The sequence below is a fragment of the Magnolia sinica genome, chromosome 6, assembly GCF_029962835.1.
Source record: "Magnolia sinica isolate HGM2019 chromosome 6, MsV1, whole genome shotgun sequence".
NCBI classification, from domain to species: Eukaryota; Viridiplantae; Streptophyta; class Magnoliopsida; order Magnoliales; family Magnoliaceae; genus Magnolia; species Magnolia sinica.
Window position 1 is genome coordinate 73,571,239 of NC_080578.1, and position 12,245 is coordinate 73,583,483.

The 12,245-nt window shown below is 40.5% G+C and overlaps 1 pseudogene; it reads left to right on the plus strand.

Annotated features, from left to right (window-relative positions):
* Window positions 1-1,640: 1,640 nt before the first annotated feature.
* LOC131250072 (annexin-like protein RJ4) lies at window positions 1,641-11,758 on the plus strand (annotated as a pseudogene).
* The last annotated feature ends 487 nt before the right edge of the window (window positions 11,759-12,245 follow it).

The window sequence follows — 12,245 nt, forward strand, 5'->3', positions numbered from 1 at the left end:
CCACATATAACGGACAGTAGGATTTGGATTCGTAACTTTGATTTACAAGTGTATCATGTTGAGAAATTATACAGAAATAATATTTTCTGTAAAATATGAAAATCGAAAACCAAAATAATCTGGAATTAGGACAGGTTGAAGCACGTATTAGAACATTGTCCTTAAAGCGTTATTTGTCCTTACTCAAGTAAATTGAGAATGCTGAAAGGTTACGGGCAAATTGCTCCTAGGATACGACGAGCCTAGTGTGGATTCGCGTTAAGCAAACACGAAGACCCACTAATGGAACTCTGTTACACAATTTCTGGTAGAAAATAAAAGAAAAAATCCCATAAAAAAAGAAGAAGAAGAAATGTGAATTAGACCACTGCACTGGTCTGTTCTTCAGTTAATGGTTCAGATGAACTATTCTATACCACACCGTTGGTCTGTTTTTCAGGCAATGGTTCAGATGAACCTTGCTGTCTTGTTGTAACTTCTGGTTTATAGGAGAGGATATGGTTCGTATGAGTCTGCTAGAGTGTGTTATTATGGTTTGGAAACCCATCTAGGCCCAATATATATAGGCTATGGTGGTTGAGAGAACTAGTCGTTACTGGCTAGCCACATGCAGCAGTTTCTGCATGGTCAGCAATTAATTGCATGAGGAGTTACACCTACAGCTCTTTTTCAGCCTTTATATAATACAAGGGACCTCATTCAGTCCTATAGATTTCCAGCCAGCCAACCACCTTAGCTCTTTGTCGCACTCATCTCGCGAATGAGCGATCCTCTGCGACACGATGTGGACGTGCGCATCGTGTCGAGCCCATACCGTGCCTCATATGCCCACACGCTCGCATCGAGCCCGAGCGCGGCGCTCTCAACGAGCCCGAGCATAGGTGTTCCAGTGCATAACCCGATTCTCCTCGAACTAGGTGGGTGAACATTACAATACTCCACCATTATCATATATACACAGAAATCTTCTTCTCCTTTTCCAATGTGGGACTATTCCCAAAATACAAGAAAAGTGTTTTTTTTTTTTCAAAACATTATATATATATATATATATATATATATATAAAATATAAAATATATTAAAAAATCAATAAATTTCAACATACCACGTATTCAATCAGCTCGCATGCGTATGAATCAACATCTCGTCTATTCAGTTTCGGAAACGTAACAGGATCTGATCGTTAATGTAGAAACGTGCAGTGTAAGAGCCTTGCGTTATAAAAGGAGGTTCTGATAGCGTACGGTGCCACACTACCAAGTATGGTACAGTGGCAGGTTTCCACTCCCGGATTACTTTATTAGAATGATCTGAACCGTTCACATTCCGAAATATGTGCTACCTGGGCCATAAAAATAAGATTCTTGTTAAACAGATGGTTGTGTATAGGAAGATGAATATTTAATGGTTCATATTAAGACCCAGGATTCAAATGTCAAGTTTATCAGTGAAGCGTGATTATAAATTATAGCATTTGTACGGTGGTAATGAGAAAATGAACGGTTCAGATTATTCTAAGGGTGCAATCGGAGGGTAGAAACCTGCCACCGTGCCGTGCTTGGTACTATGGCACCGTACCCTATCAAAACCCTATAAAATGAACATCCGCCGTCTCTTCTTCTGTCCAGAATCAGAGAGAGAGAGAGAGAGAGATAGAGAGAGATGGCTACCCTTATAGTGCCTGATCCAGTTCCTTCTCCAACTGATGATGCTGAAAATCTAAGGAAGGCCTGTCAAGGTCTCTCTTGACCCCCTGTAGTCTGCTTATGTGGGGCCCACCTTAGAATCAGATCATGTGGTTCTCGCTTTTTTTCTTTTTTTCTTTTAATTACTTTTTTTTTAATTTTTTAATACAGCTTCCTCTGGCTCCCTGTAGGGCCGTAGGCAGTACATGGAACGTCCCATAATCTCGAGTGGGGCCCATGCCCTACAATAATGAATGGTTGTGGACCATATCACAGTCCCCGTCTTCTAGTAACTTACTGTAATGAGCCATGATCCGCAACAACGTGATGGCTAAGGCCCACTGTGATGTTTGATTGACATCCAATCCGTCCATCATGGACGACCCTCACGTTTATCAATCCCCAATAAAAATCAAGCCCATCCAAAACTCAGCTGGGTCACACCATGTAAATTATGCCTTAAACCTAAAAATCACATGTTGTGGTCCACCTAAGTTCTGGAACGGCCTGATTTTTGTCGTGTCCATTAATCCTGGCAGGGAACATCTTTTGAATGGATTGGATGACATTTTAAAAACCATAGTGAATCTGGAATGTTCTTAATGGATCCTAACTGTTCCTTGTGGTGCGGTCTACTTAAGATTTCGGTCGGCCTAAGTTTTTGTCACCGAGGAGAAGCCTAGGGTCCATACACGATGGATGGATTGGATGTCATACTCGCATCATGGTGGGCCCCACACATCACGTTGTAGGTTAAGCTTAATGCATGGGGCAATGACCCATTAATCCGGCTCATTGGTCTATTGGGTCCCACCGTAGAATGACCATTCACAAAGAAAGATCTCCTAGATATGACAATCACAGCCATCCAATTAGTGGCTAATAAGTAGATTGCTAAGAAGATAAATAGAGCAACGGTTCACATTAACCTCAGGAATGGCTGTGAGGCCTCTAAATCTTGGAGATTAGTGGATGCAAAAATCTCACAGATCGGAAGATCTCAACCTTCAATCCACATCCCATAAAATAGAACACTGATCCAAGGGTTGGGAACTTCTAATCTGGGAGATTTTCCGGACATCCCCCATCATCATTCCCCTACTATCAAAAACCTGGAAAACATAGCCCCACATGAATGGAATTGGCTCATTTTATCAATATCAATTATTATTTCTTCCATACATTCTATTAGTTGTTAGTTGGCTTTACTAAACTCACATTACAATTTTGTAGTGTCGTAGTATGTATATTTTTGAGATGAAATTGATAGCTTACAAAGTGTTTGGCTGCAACAAATATAAAAAAATTTCGTGATATTGAATGAAATACAGTATATTGCTTGACGTTGTAAATAATTGAAACAAAATCATAGGCCATATTTGGGTGGCACCTAAAATTAAAATTTATTTTTTATTGTTAATCCAAATACTCGCCATCTGGTCTCCGGTCGAGTCACAACTCAGCTGAGTTGGAGGTGAATTGGCCTGGCTCGGTCAAGTCAGGGCCATAGTTCAAAAACTTGACTCGACTCAATGTCTATCTGGGTTGCGCTGACTCAAAGACTCAGCTAGTCTTTACTTGACTTGGACTCAATATTTAATAGCTAAATTAATATTATTTGTATTTAAAAAATAGTTATATATGCTAAAAATATAAAAATAGTCGAAAATGATTTATATATAGTGGTTTGCTAGTTGATGAGAGATGTTGATACGTTTTACATTTTTCTTCAAGTCATGTTTAGTTGAATTTACTCATTTGAGTCATTGAGTTGACTTGATGAGTCACAGCGAGTTGAAGCCAAATCATATTTACAACTGAGTTTTACGGTGACTCGGCTCAAAATCAAGTTGACTTGACTTGACTTGACTCAGCCCAGATTATTATTATTATTATTATTATTTTTGTTAGCTTGTTAGTACACCCCACTGTCAGTTCACACTTCACTGTTAGCCCAGATTTGAGTAAGTTACGGAGTTTTAGAACTATGGTCAGGGCTGATTCATCTGGGTGACTTGTGTCGTTCTGGATTGAATCTGACTGAGTTTGAGTCGACTCAGTCCGAGTCACCAATCAATGCTTACAGTAATCTGATTATTACATGAATCATGGTGTGATAGGGTGGGGGACAGATGAGAATGCAATAATTTCAATACTGGGTCACAGAGACTCAGCTCAAAGGAAGCAGATTAGGATAGCTTATGAAGAGCTTTATCAGGAGGATCTCATCCATCGACTTAAGTCTGAAAACTCTGGTGATTTTGAGGTAGGCCTTTGAACCATCAAAACCATATAACCTTTTCAACAAGTACAAATGCTAATGTAAGCCATAGTGTCCATCATCCACTCCCTAGAGTGGACCACACTTGGATTTTTCTATTTATCAATGGCTATATATTGTTTTCTATGGTGTGGCCCACCTAATAAGTAGATGGTGCTGATATTAGCATAAGATCATCCTTTTGGTGGGTCCAATCTATTGGAAGGGTTGGATGTAGCATTAACCTGATAGGTTAGAAGTTATTCACTGGATGGGATGTAAATTATCGTTGCGAGTCAAACTCCCGACTCGTCTGGGTGACTCATTGTACCAGATGGGTCTTCACATGTCTGAGTTGAATCCAACGAGTCACACCTGACTCATCTGATCTTAAAACCATATTTCAGTCTGCTTATAAATTCCAATAAGAATGTTTTCCAAACCAACTTCCTGAAAACAGAACGCGGTGTACCGGTGGACATTGGATCCACCCGATCGAGATGCTGTCATAAGTAGTGCTGCACTGAACAAGTTGATCCCCGACATTCGTGCGATCATAGAAATAGCATGCGTCCGGACCCCATCCGAGCTTTTGGCAGTGAAGCAGGCCTACCACTCACGCTTCAAGCGTTCGTTGGAAGAAGATGTTGTGTCGAACACCACAGGCAACTTCCGTAAGGTACTTTCATGTCTCCATCCATACATTGTTCAAATGAAGTTAAATGTGCTGAATTTGGGTCTTTTTTTTTTTTTCTTTTGCCACAGCTTTTGGTAGCTCTAGTGGGCACGTATAGGTATGGCGGCGATGAGATTAACACAAGCCTAGCGCTTCAAGAGGCGAACATTCTTCATGATGCCATCCAAGAAAAAGGCATTTGATCATGAAGAGATCATAAGAATCTTGAGTACAAGGAGCAAGGTGCAGCTTCATATGACATTTAACCGTTACAAAGATGAGTATGGAACTTCTATCACTAAGGTATTGTGAATTTTAGCCTCTTGACGAGATATTATCGCATTTCAGCATTTGCTCTTGAATGAAAGTACACTAATTTTTTCCCTCATGGAGTGTGTGATTATCAGGGATTGTTGGGTGATCCATTGGATGAATTCTTATCTGCATTGCGGACCACCGTCCAGTGCATTAATTCCCCTCACAAGTATTTTGAAAAGGTAAGAATCCTCAACGACAAGAAAAAAAAAAAAAAATCATATTAAAAAGTAATTAGAAGAAACAGTTGCTTTTGAGGTGAAAATCTGAAATGGAGAGGGTGGTATCTTCCACTTAGTTACAATCTTGCAAGTTTTCAATAATAGTGAAGGATTCAAAAATTGTGATTAAGTGAAAGAAAACATTGTTTCTACAATGTGAAACAATGTTTCTAATTGAAGTGTTCAAAAATTGAAAGTAATTAGAAGAAACAGTTGCTTTTGTGGTGAAAATCTGAAATGGAGAGGGCTGGTTCTTCCATTTAGTTACAAATCTTGGAAGTTTTCAATAGTAGTAAAGGATTTGAAAATTGTGATTAAATGAAAGAAAGTATTGTTTCTATAGTGTGACACAATGTTTCTAATCGAAGCTTTCAAAAATTGAAAGTGATTAGAAGAAACAATTGCTTCTACGGTGCAAATAAGAATTGGAGAGGGCAGTTTCTTCCACTTAGTTACAATCTTTTAAGTTTTCAATAATAGAGAAGGATTCAAAAATTGTGATTAAATGAAAGAAAGCATTGTTTCTATAGTGTGAAACAATGTTTCTAATTGAAGCGTTTAAAAATTGAAAGTAATTAGAAGAAGCAGTTGCTTTTGCAGTGCAAATCTGAAATGGAGAGGGTGGTTCCTCCATCTTAGTTACAATCTTGCAAGTTGTCAATAATAGTGAAGGATTTGAAAATTGTGATTAAATGAAAGAAAACATTGTTTCTATAGTATGAATATGATGTGGAAGGTCTAGGGCTGTAAAAAATGGGATTAGGCTTATTCCCAATTTTGCAAAATTCCCTAACCAAATAGACCACGAGCCTGTTTAGGTCCCTCTTAAAATGCGTCCATCACATTTTTAGTTAATAATAATTATGCATTAGAATCATATTTTTTTTAATAGTGATTAAAAATAGAATGAGTTTCTCTGTTTGGTACATGATTTGTGCATGTGGGGCCATGGTTGGTGTCGCGCCCCAAATTCTAAAACCGGGCTTATACAAATCCCGATTGCTGAATCTGGTGGCGACAGCCTCCGTAGTACACCATTCTCGGCTCCTGGCACACATTTACCAAGTTTCGATCCTGGGATCCTACAAGGAGGATTTCTATAACATAGTCTGATTCATAATAAGCATACCCAAGATCATAACATCATAACCACAGATAAATAACCACAGGAATAATATTACAAAATTCACTAAGAATTTAAACTTTTTACAAGTACAAGGCTCAAAGGGAAATACAAAGTCTGTGTACAGAAAACTCCAAAAGGATCAACAGCACGCTCCGGCTCCTACTCCACTCACTAACCTGGAATCACCTGCACGCATCAATCGTGCCTAAGCTTATAAAAAGCTTAGAGGGTGGTGTAAGTGTGTGTGGGACAAGTGTCGTGAATGCAATAACAGAGTATGCGGAATATGCGGTAAGGACCATGAACACCACCAGCCATAACAAGGCTATGAAATATAGGAGTGCCAACAGCCATCCTAAGGCTGAACAATACAATGTAGGGCACATGGAGCCAATGCCACGTGCAATATGCAATATGATCAAGCTTATCCTCATATCAATCCAACGTATCAGTATAGTTTTACTCTGAAAAAATCACCAAGGTCGAAGACACTATAGACGGACTGCCGCTCTCCTAGCTGCACAGCCCAGCGAGTGTAAAAGACCTCACTACCCGCCCGTGGAAAGCTAATACCAACACGGCTCGACGGTAACAGACCTATTTACGAGCGGGTCAGACTCAGCCTAGCTTTTGCTTCCTCACTCAGGCGGGTAAGGCCACACCCCTTTTCAACCGACCATGATATAGTGGGAGATGCGACCTTATGGTAGTAGGAACTGATGCTCATGTTTTCTACTCGGTCTCAGTGTTGGAGCGTCTCCTAGTACCACGAAGGTTCTGAGACTTTCACCTAAAGATATCCTACGTGTCCTACAGTGGTCAACCAAACATTTCCGGTGTCCAAATCTGGCCATCTACAATATACATGTGGAGGTTACGATCCTGATGAAGCTAGGGCGAATATCAACCATGTTATGCAATGCCAGGTGCATGAATCACACAAATCAACCATGCATCAGTCCTGCGCATCCAACATGCTCAAGTGAGGCAACTCCATCACTCAGGGAGTCTCATAACAGCCTGCCTAACAGCATAAGTCATGATTAATCAATTCATACTCCAAGCATACATATGATGCACATGGATGAGTCATGAAGGTAACTACGTATGACATAATACGATGTCGTACTCTCCTCTTACCAAGGTAGAGTCTAGGTACTTAGACAATTCCTCAAAACGGGAAAGATACATACTACTAGTGGGGGCTCAATAGTTTGGGGTAGCTCACAAGGTCTAAGTAATCAATGTTACGGGCCTAAAAGGGATGAATGGGTCCAAACAAGATCTAAGGTGGACATCCAACCACCAAATGATAAGAATGAACCTATTAAATGGGCCTAAGGTGGACATTCAACCACCAACGGGCCTAGAAGGGTCCATAATGGGGACATTTAACCATCATCGTCCCCAAGAAGGTGGCCCAACCAAGAAAACCAACTCAACCAAGGCCCAAGGCCCGAATATTATCATGAAAACAAAATGGGCAGCCATAAATACACGTCACAACCCATAATGGGCCCCAAGAGAATGGCCCAAAGTCTACATATATGTATGTATATATATATATATATCTATATAAGGTGGCCCAACCAAGAAAACCAACTATACCAAGGCCCAAGGCCTGAATATTATTATGAAAACAAAATGGGCAACCATAAATACACATCACAACCCATAATGGGCCCCAAGAGAATGGCCCAAAGTCTCTCTCTCTCTCTCTCTCTCTCTCTCTATCTATCTATATATACATGGACCCGATAAGGGCATAACATGGCCCAAGCATACATCATCATGGGCCAAACGGGGCAACCATGGCCTAACCTTCAATAGCTACCGGATCCATGCATTAAATGGATCAAATGGGCAGCCCATAAGCCCAAGAATACAAGGTCAAGGCCTAAAGTATTTATGGGCCAAATGGCCCAATGGGTTTCAAGGTGGGCCTTGCAAGTCAGCCATACTAAGAGTTTAAATGTGAGCATACAAGGTTCATTCACTCATGTTGGGCTTATAGGCAGCCCATTGGGCCCATAATACAAAGAGGTCAGCCCTTACACAATACTAGGCTCAAATAATGGACTACCAGCCCATCTGGGTCTATTGGACCATTAAAAAAATAATCTATTTTATGGATGGCCTACAATATATAACTAAGGATGGGCCTCATAAGGCATTAATTAAGCCCTAAAATATCTCAGAATAAACCTGATCATGTGTGTACTCAACACTCTTCATTTGGTGGGCCTCACATCCTTACAATATCCACAACATGTATCATACATCTTTCAGTACATTGCTGGACTTTCAGCCCACCCAGCTTCCTGGGCTTGCTGAGGTCCAGCAGATAGGATTTATAGAAGGAAATAAATCTTATACTGGTCCTTAATACTCATAGTGGGCCCCAACAGATGGAGAGTGTGAATACAACACTCAAAAAGAGGTGGGCCTGCTGCTGGACTGTAAGTCCAGCAGCACTCCAAGAACAATCTAAACGTCCCAGGGGCTGGACGGTTGGCCCTTAATAATATACAAGGTGGGCCCCACTTATGGTCGTCCCACCATGGGATGGACCACATCCAAATGGGCAACACAAGGGAGGGAAAGCATGAAGAAAACACATTAGCAAGGTGGGCCAAAAGGGGAGGAACGGCCAGCCCCTGCTGACGTCCAGCAGGTGGGCTGCTGGCCCATCCTCAAAAACCCCCAAAAAATGTTGGTCCAGGTGGCCCACATGTTCATGAAGTGGGTCCCAGAAAGGTGGGCCAAAAAGGAGGTAAAGGAAAAGATCATACATCCATACATTTAGAGAATAAAAATTTGGACAGTAAGGTTGTAAATAAAATTCTGCTGCTGGAAAAAATGTTGCTGGCCTCATCTTGTACACCCAATGGGGTGGGCCCAGGCCTGCCAAATCAAAGGGAAAATGGGTGGATTGCATGCACCCATATATGGACAACGTGTGGGGCCCAAACTAGGTTGATACAAGGGCATTTTCTGCATGCAGGACTGCTGGATAGTCCAGAAAATTTGAACCGTCCAGCCCTCTTGGGCCCACTCCATGGAGCTCAAATCAAGGGTGGATGGTGTGGGCTCCATCCTACATCAAGGTAGGGTCCACACCTCAAAGAATACCAAAAAAAATCTTGAAGAAAAGCATTGTAAACAAGCCATACAAACGATGTCCAAAACCATACAACAATGGGCCTGAAATCTAGACAACAACATGTTTTGTCCATTTTCAGCCCATTGCAAAATAAATAGAGGGATTAAAGCTTAGATTAAACAAGTGAGGTCCACCTACATAGGCCACAAATATTCTAGACCCACTCCCCTTACAAAAACATCTAAGAAATCCAGCCTTAATGGCCATCCAACCCAAACAATCAACATGAGCCTGGACGTCTAGCATAGTGGGCCTGGACGTCTCAAAAATCTGATGGGTCTTGGATGTTTTGGTCACATCAAGTGGGCCACCATCATCAGGGACAAAGAGGGAAAGAGATAGAGAGTGAGAATCGTGGCCATGAGAGGACTCCGCCACTATGAGTCCTCCAACAATCCAAATCATTCATCATGGGTCCATGCATACATGGATCTCTACATCCAAAGAAAATCTAAGGTGGGGATATCATCCCCACGATGCAATCTCAGGTCTAAATGACCCAACAACCATTGATCAAAAAGGAAATCATTATGATCAGTCCATGGAGAATGGCCCGTCATGGCAACATGCATGCATGAAGTGGGCCACTAGCCACACATATAGAGTCATGTAGGATCTCCACCATTGATTGGTGGGTCCTACAAGCTCCCAAAAATAAAAATCCATATTACAAGAAGAAGAAAATTAGAAAAGCTACTCCTAGATATACACCCACCTCAAGATCTCCCTTCTTCTTCAAGCTTCAGGCTCCATAGCTTCAAATTGTGAGGTTTAATGGTGATGATGGGTCTTAGATGGTGGGATTAGAGAGATTTTTAGTTGCAAGGGGGCTAGAGAAGGGGAGCTTCTCCCATGGACATCCAAGGTAGAGAAGAGGAGAGAGAGAGAGAGAGGAGAGGAAGAAAGAGAAGAGGGTGGAGTGTTGTAGGGATGGAAATAATGGCATATAAGGTAATGATGCCTTTTTGATAAGAAAAGCGATGATTTCCCTTTTGGGGAAGAAAATCCATAATTGCTTGTAAGAGAGAGAGCTGACTAAAGCTCTCTCATGGGAATTGATGTAACTAGAGTGGGCCCACATGGAAAAACATGCACATGGGTAATGTGGGTCCCACATCATGATTAAGGGTCCAAAATGGTGCGGGCCACAACTTTAGATCTACACCTCGGATTGACACACGAGACACGGCGTTGGGACCATGGCGTCGATGCGGTCGTTATGGCACTAGTTTCAGGTCAATCCGGGTCGGGTTTATATGATAGGACTTAAGGGTCATCGCAAATGTAAACCGTAGGTCGCGGGTCGCCGGAATTCGACCAGTAGGACTGCGAGACCTGACAGAACAAAATGGATACTAAGGTTAAGGGTCTCACAGTTGGTTTATTCAATCCATTGATCTGATGGCTTCCATCAGGAATGAACCACACAAAAGAAAAGAAAAGAAAGAATAAAGTTACCTAAAGCATGAAACTTCCCATGTTTTCCATCGCGGATCAAACTATTTGGATTATAAATCATTTCGCAATCCAGATAGCTAATTTTAGTAACCTAAAATTATGGCTCTGTATTTTTATTATTGATTAAGTTAATGAAAATTTATATTTACAATGTAGATGTTTATACTTCTATTTGTTTGATTATAATATATACCATGCATGTCTATAATAATAGCATTCATCATTTTGAATATAAATCACAATATTTAGTTCATATATATATATATATATATATATATATATATATATATATATATATATATATATATATATATATATAAAACTATATTGCAGTTGTGCCTACTTCATAAATGAGTTCCTACAGAAATCATTACCTTCTCAAAAAAGGATTATAGTCCCAAAACTTTCTAGCACTCAAAATATTCATAAAAACCTACTCTTGGGTAGCTCTAATTTGATTTCCATAGAGACTATTTATATTCTGTATATAGAAATACCTTATTCGGTCAGGTCGGGTCTTTGGATTAGGTCTCATACAACATGCCCCCCGCATTCCCTCGTTGGGGCCTCATTATAACTTCTCTTGCACTGTGAGACATCTAACACAACACAATGCACCCTTAATGATTCTTTTCTTCATTTCTTTTGGTTTCAGGTGCTGAGGAACGCGATTAACAGTATTGGAACTGATGTGGATGCACTCACACGTGTGATCGTCATGCATGTGGAGAAGGACTTGAAGGAGATAATGAAGGTGTATCACAAGAGAAACAATGTGGCTCTTAGCCATGCAGTTGCTAATGACACCTCAGGAGACTATAAGAACTTTCTCCTTACTCTACTAGGAGAATAAAATGCTTTAACTCTCATCCTGCCTACTAACAGGGGAGAATTTAACCTCCAATTTTTAATAAATTTTCTTTTATGTTCCTAAGTTTATGTTTGGTGTGGAGCATAGTCCCTCATTTAATTGTGATTGTGGGGCCAGTACTTAATTACCTTTTTAAGTTATTGGAATTTGGTTGATGCTTTTCTATGAAAGTATGAGCTAATATGATCACTTTCTAATCATTTTCATTCATTAGTCTTAACTCAAGGTCTTCTAATGGTGTTTTAGAAATTCTTTTTGATGCACATCCATGCAGAGTTCCATCAGGCTAGTGAGCCAGACACGATGTCGACTCTATTGTAACCCTAAGCTCTATATATGTTAGGATGAAATTAAATAAAGAAGAAGCAAATTTAAGATTCAAGTGGGCCACAACATAAGAACCAGTGGAGATTGAATGCCATCATTGAAATATTCTTAGGGGCCACAAAAATATTGGATCATAATGGTG